The 14,512-nt window shown below is 42.6% G+C and overlaps 1 non-coding gene across 1 annotated transcript; it reads right to left on the reverse strand.

The window, feature by feature from the left end:
- Positions 1-13,944: 13,944 nt before the first annotated feature.
- Positions 13,945-14,049, reverse strand: LOC117078592. The gene has a single exon (XR_004435041.1). It is a non-coding gene; the product is annotated as a U6 spliceosomal RNA (small nuclear RNA).
- Between the last annotated feature and the right edge of the window lie 463 nt (positions 14,050-14,512).

Below are 14,512 nucleotides of genomic sequence, written 5' to 3' on the forward strand. Positions count from 1 at the left end.
GGGGTAGGAAGTGGAGGTGGTTAATGTGTACAAAAAAATAGTTACAAAGAATGAATAAAACCCAGTTTTTGCTAGCATAACAGGGTGAGTATAGAGAAAATAATTTAATTGTACATTTATAAATAACTATGATGTTATAATTAGATTTTTTGTAACACAAAGGATAAATGTTTGAGAGGATGGGTACTCCATTTACCCTGATGTAATCATTACATGTTGCATGCTTGTATCAAAATATTTCATGTAACCCATAAATATACACACCTAGTATGTACCCACAAAAATTTTAAAAAAAAAGAAAACAGGAAACATCTCAAAACAATAATCTAAGATTCTCCCTGAAGAAACTTGAAAATTCTTTTTTTTTTCTTTTTTTTGAAATGGAGTCTCACTCGGTCGCCCAGGCTGGAGTGCGGTGGCCAGATCTCAGCTCACTGCAAGCTCCGCCTCCCAGATTTATGCCATTCTCCTGCCTCAGCCTCCCGAGTACCTGGGACTACAGGCGCCCACCACCTCTCCCGGCTAGTTTTTTGTATTTAGTAGAGATGAGGTTCACCGTGTTAGCCAGGATGGTCTGGATCTCCTGACCTCGTGATCCGCCCGGTCGGCCTCCCAAAGTGCTGGGATTACAGGCTTGAGCCACCGCGCCCGGCCAAAAATTCTTACTGCTGAGTTTATTAAAAGCTTTAAAAAAGAAATTTATAAAACAGAAAAGAGCAAAACAACCCAAAGCAAGCAGAAGGAAGGAAATAATAAAGATAATATGAGAAATCAAAACAATTAAAAACCAAAACCAAACTCTAGCTCTTTGAAAAGATCAATAAACTGCATGTGAACCTACATTATCTCAAAATGAAAAGTTTATTTTAAAATAATTTGAAAAATAAAGTACTTTTTTGAAAACAGTAAAAATAAAAAAAGCATAACTATTGGTGGGAATATAAATGGTACTCAGAAGTTACCTTTCCTCTCCATCCTATTTAAAATATCCTTTCACATTGTATCAGTCAGCGTTCTCAAAAGAGACCAATAGGAGATAAATATGTAAATATACATATATTTATAAGTATATATAAAGACATATATAAGATATATTTTAAGGAATTGGCTCACATAGTTGTGGGGGCTGACAAGTCTGAATTCTGTAGGACAGGCTGGCAGGCTGGAAACTCCAGCAGGAGTTGATGCAGCAATCTTGACTTGGAAATCTGCAGGGCAAACCAGCAGGCTAGAAACTTGGCAGAATGTGATACTTTAGTCTTGACATATTTCTTTGCCAGAAAAACTTTAGGATTTGCTCTTACAGCCTGAGACTCATTGGATGAAGCCCATCATAGGCTCTACTTCAAATCAAATTATTGTACATGTAAACCACAAAATGCCTTCATAGAAACACCTAAATCAATGTTTGATTAAATAACGGTGCTATAGGGGGGCGGAGCAAGATGGCCGAATAGGAACAGCTCCAGTCTCCAACTCCCAGCGCGAGCGACACAGAAGACCGGAGATTTCTGCATTTTCAACTGAGGTACTGGGGTCATCTCTCTAGGGAGTGCTGGACAATCGGTGCTGGTCAGCTGCTGCAGCCTGACCAGCGTGAGCTGAAGCAGGGCGAGGCATCGCCTTACCTGCAAGCGCAAGGGGGAAGGGAATCCCTTTTCCTAGCCAGAGGAACTGAGACACACAACACCTGGAAAATCGGGTAACTCCCACCCGAATACTGCGCTTTAAGGAAACAGGCACACCAGGAGAATATATCCCACACCTGGCCGGGAGGGTCCCACGCCCACGGAGCCTCCCTCACTGCTAACACAGCCGTCTGCAGCGATCTATCCGCAAGGCAGCAGCGAGGCTGGGGGAGGGGCGCCCGCCATTGCTGAGGCTTAAGTAGGTAAACAAAGCCGCTGGGAAGCTCGAACTGGGTGGAGCTCACAGCAGCTCAAGGAAGCCTGCCTGTCTCTGTAGACTCTACCTCTGCAGACAGCGCACAGCTGCAGTCCAATAGGGGAAAGAGCGGGGGCCGGTGCAGACGCGAACGACTCTGTCTGACAGCTTTGGGGAGAGCCGTGGATCTCCTAACGCAGAGGTTGAGATCTGAGAACGGACAGACTGCCTGCTCAGGTGGGTCCCTGACCCCTGAGTAGCCTAGCGGGAGACATCCCCCACTAGGGGCAGTCTGACACCCCACACCTCACAGGGTGGAGTCACCCCTGAGAGGAAACTTCCAAAGAAAGAATCAGACAGGTACACTCGCTGTTCAGCAATATTCAATCTTCAGCAACCTCTGCTGCTGATACCCAGGCAAACAGGGTCTGGAGTGGACCTCAAGCAATCTCCAACAGACCAACAGACAGTCCTTCTGACTGTCAGACGGAAACTATCAAACAGGAAGGACACCTATACCAAAACCCCACCTACACCATCATCAAAGACCAGAGACAGATAAAACCACAAAGATGGGGAAGAAGCAGGGCAGAAAAGCTGGAAATTCAAAAATAAGAGCGCATCTCCTCTGCAAAGGAGCGCAGCCCATCGCCAGCAACAGATCAAAGCTGGTCAGAGAATGACTTTGACGAGATGAGAGAAGAGGCTTCAGTCCATCAAACCTCTCAGAGCTAAAGGAGGAATTACGTACCCAGCGCAAAGAAACTAAAAATCTTGAAAAAAAGGTGGAAGAATTGACAGCTATAATTAATGCAGAGAAGATCCTAAACGAAATGACAGAGATGAAAACCATGACACAAGAATACGTGACAAATGCACAAGCTTCAGTAACCGACTCGATCAACTGGAAGAAAGAGTATCAGCGATTGAGGATCAAATGAATGAAATGAAGTGAGAAGAGAAACCAAAAGAAAAAAGAAGAAAAGAAATGAACAAAGCCTGCAAGAAGTATGGGATTATGTAAAAAGGCCAAATCTACGTCTGATTGGGGTGCCTGAAGTGAGGGGGAAAATGGAACCAAGTTGGAAAACACTCTTCAGGATATCATCCAGGAGAACTTCCCCAACCTAGTAGGGCAGGCCAACATTCAAATTCAGGAAATACAGAGAACGCCACAAAGATACTCCTCCAGAAGAGCAACTCCAAGACAATATTGCCAGATTCACCAAAGTTGAAATGAAGGAAAAAATCTTAAGGGCAGCCAGAGAGAAAGATCGGGTTTCCACAAAGGGAGCCCATCAGACTAACAGCAGACCTTCGGCAGAAACTCTACAAGCCAGAAGAGGGGGGGCCAATATTCAACGTCTTAAAGAAAAGAATTTTCAACCGAGAATTTCATATCCAGCCAAACTAAGCTTCATCAGTGAAGGAGAAATAAAACCTTAAAGATAAGCCAATGCTTAGAGATGTTGGTCACACCAGGCCTGCCTTACAGAGACTGAAGGAAGCCTAAACATGGAAAGGAACAACCGGTACCGCCATGCAAAAAACATGCCAAAATGTAAAGACCATCGAGGATAGGAAAAAAAAACTGCCATCAACTAACGAGCAAATCACCAGTATATCATAATGACAGGATCAAAAGTTACCATAACAATATAACCTTAAAATGTCAATGGATTAATGCTCAATGAAAAGACACAGACTGGCAAATGGATAAAGAGTCAAGGACACGGTTGAGAAGGGGCGGAGCAAGATGGCCGAATAGGAACAGCTCCAGTCTCCAACTCCCAGCGCGAGCGACACAGAAGACCGGTGATTTCTGCATTTTCAACTGAGGTACTGGGGTCATCTCTCTAGGGAGTGCCGGACAATCGGTGCTGGTCAGCTGCTGCAGCCTGACCAGCGTGAGCTGAAGCAGGGCGAGGCATCGCCTCACCTGGAAGCGCAAGGGGGAAGGAAACCGTTTCCTAGCCAGGGGAACTGAGACACACAACACCTGGAAAATCGGGTAACTCCCACCCCAATACTGCGCTTTAAGGAAACAGGCACACCAGGAGAATATCCCACACCTGGCCGGGAGGGTCCCACCCCCACGGAGCCTCCCTCACTGCTAACACAGCAGTCTGCGGCGATCTATCCGCAAGGCAGCAGCGAGGCTGGGGGAGGGGCGCCCGCCATTGCTGAGGCTTAAGTAGGTAAACAAAGCCGCTGGGAAGCTCGAACTGGGTGGAGCTCACAGCAGCTCAAGGAAGCCTGCCTGTCTCTGTAGACTCCACCTCTGGGGACAGCCACAGCTGAGGTCCAATAGGGAAAGCAGCGGGGGCGGTGCAGACGCGAACGACTCTGTCTGACAGCTTTGGGGAGAGCCGTGGATCTCCCAACGCGGAGGTTGAGATCCGAGAACGGACAGACTGCCTGCTCAGTGGGTCCCTGACCCCTGAGTAGCCTAGCTGGGAGACATCCCCCACTAGGGGCAGTCTGACACCCCACACCTCACAGGGTGGAGTACACCCTGAGAGGAAACTTCCAAAGGAAGAATCAGACAGGTACACTCGCTGTTCAGCAATATTCTATCTTTGGCAACCTCTGCTGCTGATACCCAGGCAAACAGGGTCTGGAGTGGACCTCAAGCAATCTCCAACAGACCAACAGACAGTCCTTCTGACTGTCAGACGGAAACTATCAAACAGGAAGGACACCTATACCAAAACCCATCAGTACGTCACCATCATCAAAGACCAGAGACAGATAAAACCACAAAGATGGGGAAAAAGCAGGGCAGAAAAGCTGGAAATTCAAAAATAAGAGCGCATCTCCCCCTGCAAAGGAGCGCAGCCCATCGCCAGCAACGGATCAAAGCTGGTCAGAGAATGACTTTGACGAGATGAGAGAAGAAGGCTTCAGTCCATCAAACTTCTCAGAGCTAAAGGAGGAATTACGTACCCAGCGCAAAGAAACTAAAAATCTTGAAAAAAAAGTGGAAGAATTGACAGCTAGACTAATTAATGCAGAGAAGATCATAAACGAAATGACAGAGATGAAAACCATGACACGAGAAATACGTGACAAATGCACAAGCTTCAGTAACCGACTCGATCAACTGGAAGAAAGAGTATCAGCGATTGAGGATCAAATGAATGAAATGAAGCGAGAAGAGAAACCAAAGAAAAAAGAAGAAAAAGAAATGAACAAAGCCTGCAAGAAGTATGGGATTATGTAAAAAGACCAAATCTACGTCTGATTGGGGTGCCTGAAAGTGAGGGGGAAAATGGAACCAAGTTGGAAAACACTCTTCAGGATATCATCCAGGAGAACTTCCCCAACCTAGTAGGGCAGGCCAACATTCAAATTCAGGAAATAGAGAACGCCACAAAGATACTCCTCCAGAAGAGCAACTCCAAGACACATAATTGCCAGATTCACCAAAGTTGAAATGAAGGAAAAAATCTTAAGGGCAGCCAGAGAGAAAGGTCGGGTTACCCACAAAGGGAAGCCCATCAGACTAACAGCAGATCTCTCGGCAGAAACTCTACAAGCCAGAAGAGAGTGGGGGCCAATATTCAACGTTCTTAAAGAAAAGAATTTTCAACCCAGAATTTCATATCCAGCCAAACTAAGTTTCATCAGTGAAGGAGAAATAAAATCCTTTACAGATAAGCAAATGCTTAGAGATTTTGTCACCACCAGGCCTGCCTTACAAGAGACCCTGAAGGAAGCCCTAAACATGGAAAGGAACAACCGGTACCAGCCATTGCAAAAACATGCCAAAATGTAAAGACCATCGAGGCTAGGAAGAAACTGCATCAACTAACGAGCAAAATAACCAGTTAATATCATAATGACAGGATCAAGTTCACACATAACAATATTAACCTTAAATGTAAAGACTAAATGCTCCAATTAAAAGACACAGACTGGCAAACTGGATAAAGAGTCAAGACCCATCAGTCTGCTGTATTCAGGAGACCCATCTCACATGCAGAGACATACATAGGCTCAAAATAAAGGGATGGAGGAAGATCTACCAAGCAAATGGAGAACAAAAAAAAGCAGGGGTTGCAATCCTAGTCTCTGATAAAACAGACTTTAAACCATCAAAGATCAAAAGAGACAAAGAAGGCCATTACATAATGGTAAAGGGATCAATTCAACAGGAAGAGCTAACTCTCCTAAATATATATGCACCCAATACAGGAGCACCCAGATTCATAAAGCAAGTCCTTAGAGACCTACAAAGAGACTTAGACTCCCATACAATAATAATGGGAGACTTCAACACTCCACTGTCAACATTAGACAGATCAACGAGACAGAAAGTTAACAAGGATATCCAGGAATTGAACTCATCTCTGCACCAAGCGGACCTAATAGACATCTATAGAACTCTCCACCCCAAATCAACAGAATATACATTCTTCTCAGCACCACATCGCACTTATTCCAAAATTGACCACATAATTGGAAGTAAAGCACTCCTCAGCAAATGTAAAGAACAGAAATTATAACAAACTGTCTCTCAGACCACAGTGCAATCAAACTAGAACTCAGGACTAAGAAACTCAATCCAAACCGCTCAACTACATGGAAACTGAACAACCTGCTCCTGAATGACTACTGGGTACATAACGAAATGAAAGCAGAAATAAAGATGTTCTTTGAAACCAATGAGAACAAAGATACAACATACCAGAATCTCTGGGACACATTTAAAGCAGTGTGTAGAGGGAATTTATAGCACTAAATGCCCACAAGAGAAAGCAGGAGAGATCTAAAATTGACACTCTAACATCACAATTAAAAGAACTAGAGAGGCAAGAGCAAACACATTCAAAAGCTAGCAGAAGGCAAGAAATAACTAAGATCAGAGCAGAACTGAAGGAGATAGAGACACAAAAAACCCTCCAAAAAATCAATGAATCCAGGAGTTGGTTTTTTGAAAAGATCAACAAAATTGACAGACCGCTAGCAAGACTAATAAAGAAGAAAAGAGAGAGGAATCAAATAGACGCAATAAAAAATGATAAAGGGGATATCACCACCGACCCACAGAAATACAAACAACCATCAGAGAATACTATAAATGCCTCTACGCAAATCAACTAGAAAATCTAGAAGAAATGGATAATTTCCTGGACACTTACACTCTCCCAAGACTAAACCAGGAAGAAGTTGAATCCCTGAATAGACCAATAGCAGGCTCTGAAATTGAGGCAACAATTAATAGCCTACCACCAAAAAAGTCCAGGACCAGATGGATTCACAGCTGAATTCTACCAGAGGTACAAGGAGGAGCTGGTACCATTCCTTCTGAAACTATTCCAATCAATAGAAAAAGAGGGAATCCTCCCTAACTCATTTTATGAGGCCAACATCATCCTGATACCAAAGCCTGGCAGAGACACAACAAAAAAAGAGAATTTTAGACCAATATCCCTGATGAACATCGATGCAAAAATCCTCAATAAAATACTGGCAAACGGATTCAGCAGCACATCAAAAAGCTTATCCATGATCAAGTGGGCTTCATCCCTGGGATGCAAGGCTGGTTCAACATTCGCAAATCAATAAACGTAATCCAGCATATAAACAGAACCAAAGACAAGAACCACATGATTATCTCAATAGATGCAGAAAAGGCTTTTGACAAAATTCAACAGCCCTTTATGCTAAAAACGCTCAATAAATTCGGTATTGATGGAACGTACCTCAAAATAATAAGAGCTATTTATGACAAACCCACAGCTAATATCATACTGAATGGGCAAAAACTGGAAAAATTCCCTTTGAAAACTGGCACAAGACAGGGATGCCCTCTCTCACCACTCCTATTCAACATAGTGTTGGAAGTTCTGGCTAGGGCAATCAGGCAAGAGAAAGAAATCAAGGGTATCCAGTTAGGAAAAGAAGAAGTCAAATTGTCCCTGTTTGCAGATGACATGATTGTATATTTAGAAAACCCCATTGTCTCAGCCCAAAATCCTTAAGCTGATAAGCAACTTCAGCAAAGTCTCAGGATACAAAATTAATGTGCAAAAATCACAAGCATTCTTATACACCAGTAACAGACAAGCAGAGAGCCAAATCAGGAATGAACTTCCATTCACAATTGCTTCAAAGAGAATAAAATACCTAGGAATCCAGCTTACAAGGGATGTAAGGACCTCTTCAAGGAGAACTACAAACCACTGCTCAGTGAAATCAAAGAGGACACAAACAAATGGAAGAACATACCATGCTCATGGATAGGAAGAATCAATATCGTGAAAATGGCCATACTGCCCAAGGTTTTTATAGATTCAATGCCATCCCCATCAAGCTACCAATGACTTTCTTCACAGAATTGGAAAAAACGGCTTTAAAGTTCATATGGAACCAAAAAAGAGCCCGCATTGCCAAGACAATCCTAAGTCAAAAGGACAAAGCTGGAGGCGTCACGCTACCTGACTTCAAACTATACTACAAGGCTACAGTAACCAAAACAGCATGGTACTGGTACCAAAACAGAGATATAGACCAATGGAACAGAACAGAGTCCTCAGAAATAATACCACACATCTACAGCCATCTGATCTTTGACAACCTGAGAGAAACAAGAAATGGGGAAAGGATTCCCTATTTAATAAATGGTGCTGGGAAAATTGGCTAGCCATAAGTAGAAAGCTGAAACTGGATCCTTTCCTTACCCCTTATACGAAAATTAATTCAAGATGGATTAGAGACTTAAATGTTAGACCTAATACCATAAAAACCCTAGAAGAAAATCTAGGTAGTACCATTCAGGACATAGGCATGGGCAAGGACTTCATGTCTAAAAACCAAAAGCAACGGCAGCAAAAGCCAAAATTGACAAATGGGATCTAATTAAACTAAAGAGCTTTTGCACAGCAAAAGAAACTACCATCAGAGTGAACAGGCAACCTACAGAATGGGAAAAATTTTTGCAACCTACTCATCTGACAAAGGGCTAATATCCAGACCTACAAAGAACTCAAACAAATATACAAGAAAAAAACAAACCAACCATCAAAAAGTGGGGAAAGGATATGAACAGACATTTTCAAAAGAAGACATCCATACAGCCAACAGACACATGAAAAAATGCTCATCATCACTCGCCATCAGAGAAATGCAAATCAAAACCACAATGAGATACCATCTCACACCAGTTAGAATGGCAATCATTAAGAAGTCAGGAAACAACAGGTGTTGGAGAGGATGTGGAGAAATAGGAACACTTTTACACTGTTGGGGATTGTAAACTAGTTCAACCATTATGGAAAACAGTATGGCGATTCCTCAAGGATCTAGAACTAGATGTACCATATGACCCAGCCATCCCACTACTGGGTATATACCCAAAGGATTATAAATTACTCTACTACAAAGACACATGCACACGTATGTTTATTGCGGCACTATTCACAATAGCAAAGACTTGGAATCAACCCAAATGTCCATCTGTGACAGACTGGATTAAGAAAATGTGGCACATATACACCATGGAATACTATGCAGCCATCAAAAAGGATGAGTTTGCGTCCTTTGTAGGGACATGGATGCAGCTGGAAACCATCATTCTTAGCAAACTATCACAAGAAGAGAAACCAACACCGCATGTTCTCACTCATAGGTGGGAACTGAACAATGAGATCACTTGGACTCGGGAAGGGGAACATCACACACTGGGGCCTATCATGGGGAGGGGGGAGGAGGGAGGGATTGCATGGGGAGTTATACATGATATAAACGTCATGCACATGTACCCTAGAACTTAAAGTATAATAAAAAAAAAAAAACGGTGCTATAAACTAGCTAAGTTGACCTATTTTTTATTGGTTTTATGTTTTTTTCAAGAGGAGTCTCGCTATGCGCCCAGGCTGGAGTGCAGTGGTGCAGGTCTAAAATCACTGAAAACCCAGAATCTGGGTTCAAGGGACTTCTCTGTCCAGCCTCCCGAGTAGCTGAGAAGATTACAGGCACCTGCCACCATGCCCGGCTTATTTTTGTTTTTAGTAGAGACGGGGGTTCCCATGTGATCAGGCTGGTCTCAAACTATGACCTCAAATGATCCACTCGCCTCAGTCTCTCAAAGTGCTGGGATTACAGGCACAAGCCACTGTGCCTGGCCCAAGATGACATATAAAATGAACCATAACAATCCACCCCTCACCAGCTAGGCACCCATACATATATCTCCAAATAAAGATAATAACAAAGTCATACTTCCACCTAACAAGATACAACTCTTGTTACAACTCTGTACAACTGAAAATGCACTAACCCTTTCCCCGTGAGAGGGTGCAAAATCCTTGGGTTATGTTCATTCTTCTCCTTGATATCCTGCGACTTAAATACTGTGATGTAAGGTTAACTATTACTAATACATTTTATCTTATATGATAAGAAGACAAGAGAGAGAAGAAACGAAAATTGACAAAAATATACACACAAACAAGCATATTTATGACAAAGAAAAATACTATATTTCCTCCTTATTATAAGGAAGAACTACTCATAATAATTACAGTTCTTGGCCAGGCGCAGTGGCTCACACCTGTAATCCTAGCACTTTGGGAGGCCGAGGTGGGCAGATCACCTGAGGTCAGGAGTTCGAGGCCAGCCTGACCAACATGGAGAAACTCTGTCTCTGCTAAAAATACAAAATTAGCAGAGCGTGGAGGTGCATGCCTGTAATCTCAGCTACTCAGGAGGCTGAGGCAGGAGAATCCCTTGAACCTGGGGGACAAAGGTTGCAGTGAGCCAAGACTGTGTTATTGCACTCTAGCCTGGGCAACAAGAGCAAAAACTCCGCCTCAAATACTAGTACTACTACTACTACTACTAATAATAATAATAATTACAATTCTCGTTTCTGCAACTGGTCATCTGCAACTCGTAGCTGGTATTTAAAACAACCTTCTTCCATTACCCATTCCATATTCCCTTAGCCCTCAGCAAATATTTCAGCTTCTTATGGTTCCTTCCCTGGTGGAATGGGGTAGGGTGACCCAAACCTTCATTCTGGAGAGTTCTGAGCAATTAGTAGTCCTGTTGAGTTGAATTATTGTAGTGCTTTTTAGAGATGGGAGTCTCACTATGTAGCCGAGACTGGCCTTGAATTCCTTGGCTCAAGCAATCCTCCTGCTTCAGCCTCTTGAGTAACTAGGACTACAGATGTGTACCACCATGCCAGCTGTAGTTTTCCACTGACTTTAATCACAGGGCCTGGTAGCACTAAGAGATCTTCTAATGGGTCTACTATATTCCAGACATACTCATACTTACTTACCTCTATCGTGAAGTAAGAGCCCAACAAGTTGCAAACTTTTTCCTTGGTAATCAAGATCAATCATGCCAGCAGTACAGTAACTCTCTTTGGTGCCTGTTAACTTAGAGGCACAAGAAGCCCAAAGTAGTAGGATAACAATCTTAAATTATAGTTCAATTGAATTATTATATCTCCTGGTGGTAGCATTCCACCCTCTGGAACTAAGACCTCAAGACCAGCATAGCGTAAGGTCATGGGGACAGGAAGCAAAAATTTTGCTAGTGGATAACTATGGTATAGTAAGTAATACCCACTCCAATTTTCACCCCTTGATTCCTGGACCTGTGAATCCTGTCTACAGGGGAAATAGCACCATATATTTGACACTTCTTTAGAGTATATATAGCCTCCTAAAGAGCATGCCCTGGTCCTGCAAGGTGGTGCCATGTAGTAGTGCTATAACCAAGTCTTTAAAAGGCCATTACATTATTCTACCAAACCAGTTGCTTCAGGATGGCTGGGAACATGGTAAGGACAGTGAATTCAATGAACTTGGGCCCACTGCTGCAACTTCATGTATAAAGTGAGTTCCTTAATCAGAAGCAATGTTATGTAGAATAACATGACAGTGGATAAGGCATTCTGTAAGTCTACAGATGGTAGTTTTGGCAAAATCATTGTGTGCAAGGAAGGTAAACCCATACTTAGAGTAAATTTCTATTCCAGTAAGAAGAAAAAATGCTGCCCCTTCTATGATAGAAGTGGTTGAATATAATCAACCAGACATCAATAACTGGCTGATCACCCTGCGGAATGACTCAGTGATGGTCTTTGCTGCTGGCAGATTGAGTACTCTGAGCAGTGGGTATAGCCAGGTCAACCTTAGTGAATTGAAGTCCATGTTGCTAATCCCATGAATAATTTATATCCCTACCACCATGGCCACTTTTTAAATGACCCCATTGGGCAATGACAGAAGTAGCTGAGGAGGGTGACTGACTGTTATCCACAGAACAGGTCATCCTATCCACTTGATTATAAAAAGTCTTGCTCTGCTGAGGTCGCTCTTTGGTTAGCATTCACATGGGACACAAATGTCTTCAGTGTTGTTTTTTTAAACCCATTTATAGAGGTCTACCCACATATCTTTTTCTCTTACCTCCTCATCACCAATTTTCCAGTCATGTTCCTACCAAGTGCTTGACCATCCATCTAAACCACTGGACACCATCCATGAATCAACATACACTCAAACTTCTGGCCATTTCTCTTCTAAGTAAAAATGAACAAGGTACAATGTGCAGTGCTCTATGTTCTGCCCAATGGGAGGATTTCCCTTCATCACTGTCTTTCTGGGATATCCCAGAAAAGGGTTACTAGTGGCCGAGCTGCCCACTTGCAGGTGGTGCCTTCATATCATGCACAACCATCTGTAAACCAGGCTCATTTTCCTCTTCTTCATTCACCTTATCACAGAGAACTCCTATGAGGCAATAGGCGCAGGTTGGGAGAGAGGAGGTAATATACTAAGAGTGGGGCCATAGGCATTTGGGCCACTTCTTCATATAGCTTACATGTGCCTTCTGGGCCTGCTCAAGCCCAACTTTATATACAATTTCCATTTGGTGATTGAGTGCTGGTGTGCATGCCCAACTTTATGACTTGGTGGGTCAGATAATACTCAGTTCATGAAGGACAGCTCAGGTCACATTGTAGCATAGTGACCAAAGGTTAATTGTTCAGTCTCTACTAAGGCCCAGTAGCAAGCCAAAAGCTGTTTCTCAAAAGGATAGTAGTTATCTGCAGAAGATGGCAGAGCTTTGCTCAAAATTCCTATGAATATGTGTTGCAATTCACCTATAGCGGCCTGCCAAAGGCTCCAAGAAGCATTTCTATCTGCCACTGACACTTCAAGCACCATTGAATCTTCTGGAACATATGGCCCAAGTGGCAGAGCAGCTTGCATGGCAGCCTGGACCAGTTGCAGAGACTTCACTTGTTCTGGGCCCCACTCAAAACTAGTAACTTTTTAGGTCACTCAGTAAATGAGCCAAATGAGAAATATGTTGCCTCAAAAGTTTAAAGAGGCCCATCAGGTGTTATGCATTTTTTTCTGGTTATAGAAAAGGCCAGATGCAAGAACTTAATCTTTACCATAGAAAGGATATCTTTATACCCACATCACTGGAGCCATAGAAATTTCACTGAGGTGAAAGTTATCTTATTTTAAAAATTGTATTTCTCACCCACTGATGTGTAAATGTATTACCAATAAGTCTAGAGTAGTTATTAATGCTTGCTCACTAGGTCCAATCAGCATAATGTCATCCATGCAATGAATCAGTGCGATGTCTTGTGGAAGGGGAAGTCAAGCAAGGTCCCTGTGAACTAAATTATGAAATAGGGTAGAAAACTGATAGAGATAAGAAAAGTATTGCTAGCTTTGCCAGATTAAGCAAACTTCTTCTGGTGGTCTTTACTAACAGACATTGAGAAAAAAGGCATTTGCCAAATCAATAGCTACATAGCAGATACCAGAAGATATATTAATTTGTTCAAGCAATGAAACCACATCTGGTGCAGCAGCTGCAATTGGAGTCTCTACCTGGTTAAGCTTTTGAAAATCCGCTGTCATTCTCCAAGATTCACCTTTTTAAAAAATTGACACATAATAATTATACATATTTATAGGGTACAACATGATGGATGTTTCTATAAGTGTATAAATTGTACAGTGATCAAATCATGGTAATCGCCATATCCATCACCTGAAGCATTTATCATTTCTCAAAAATATGAAATACTTCACAAATTTGCATGTCATCTTTGCACAGGGGTCATGATGATCTTCTCTGTATTGTTCCAATTATAGTATATGTGTTGCTGAAGCAAGCAAAAAATCCATGTGTTTTCTGTAGAGGCCAAATAGGTAAGTTGAACGGGGATATGGTGGGAATCATCACCCTTGCATTTTTCAAGCCCTCGGTGGTGGCACTGATCTCTACGATCCCTCCAGGAATGTAGTATTGCTTTTGGTTTAATATTTTTCTAAGCAGAGGCAGTTCTACTGACTTCCACTTCACCTTTTCTACCATAATAACCCTCAATCCACAAGCCAGGGAATCAATGTGGGGATTCTACCAGTTGCTGATTGTGTCTATTCCAATTATATATCCCAGAACTGGGGAAATTACCAGAGGATGGGTTCAGGAAACTACTGGGTTTGCTATGAGGTAGATGTGAGTTAAAACTCCATTAAATAACTGACCCCCATAAGCCCCTAATCTGACTGGTGGACCACAGTGCCATTTTGAGTCTCCTGGAATTCATGTCAGTTCAGAGCTGGTGTTCAGTAAT

This window comes from Trachypithecus francoisi, unplaced genomic scaffold, assembly GCF_009764315.1.
Source record: "Trachypithecus francoisi isolate TF-2019V2 unplaced genomic scaffold, Tfra_2.0 Lachesis_group6, whole genome shotgun sequence".
NCBI classification, from domain to species: Eukaryota; Metazoa; Chordata; class Mammalia; order Primates; family Cercopithecidae; genus Trachypithecus; species Trachypithecus francoisi.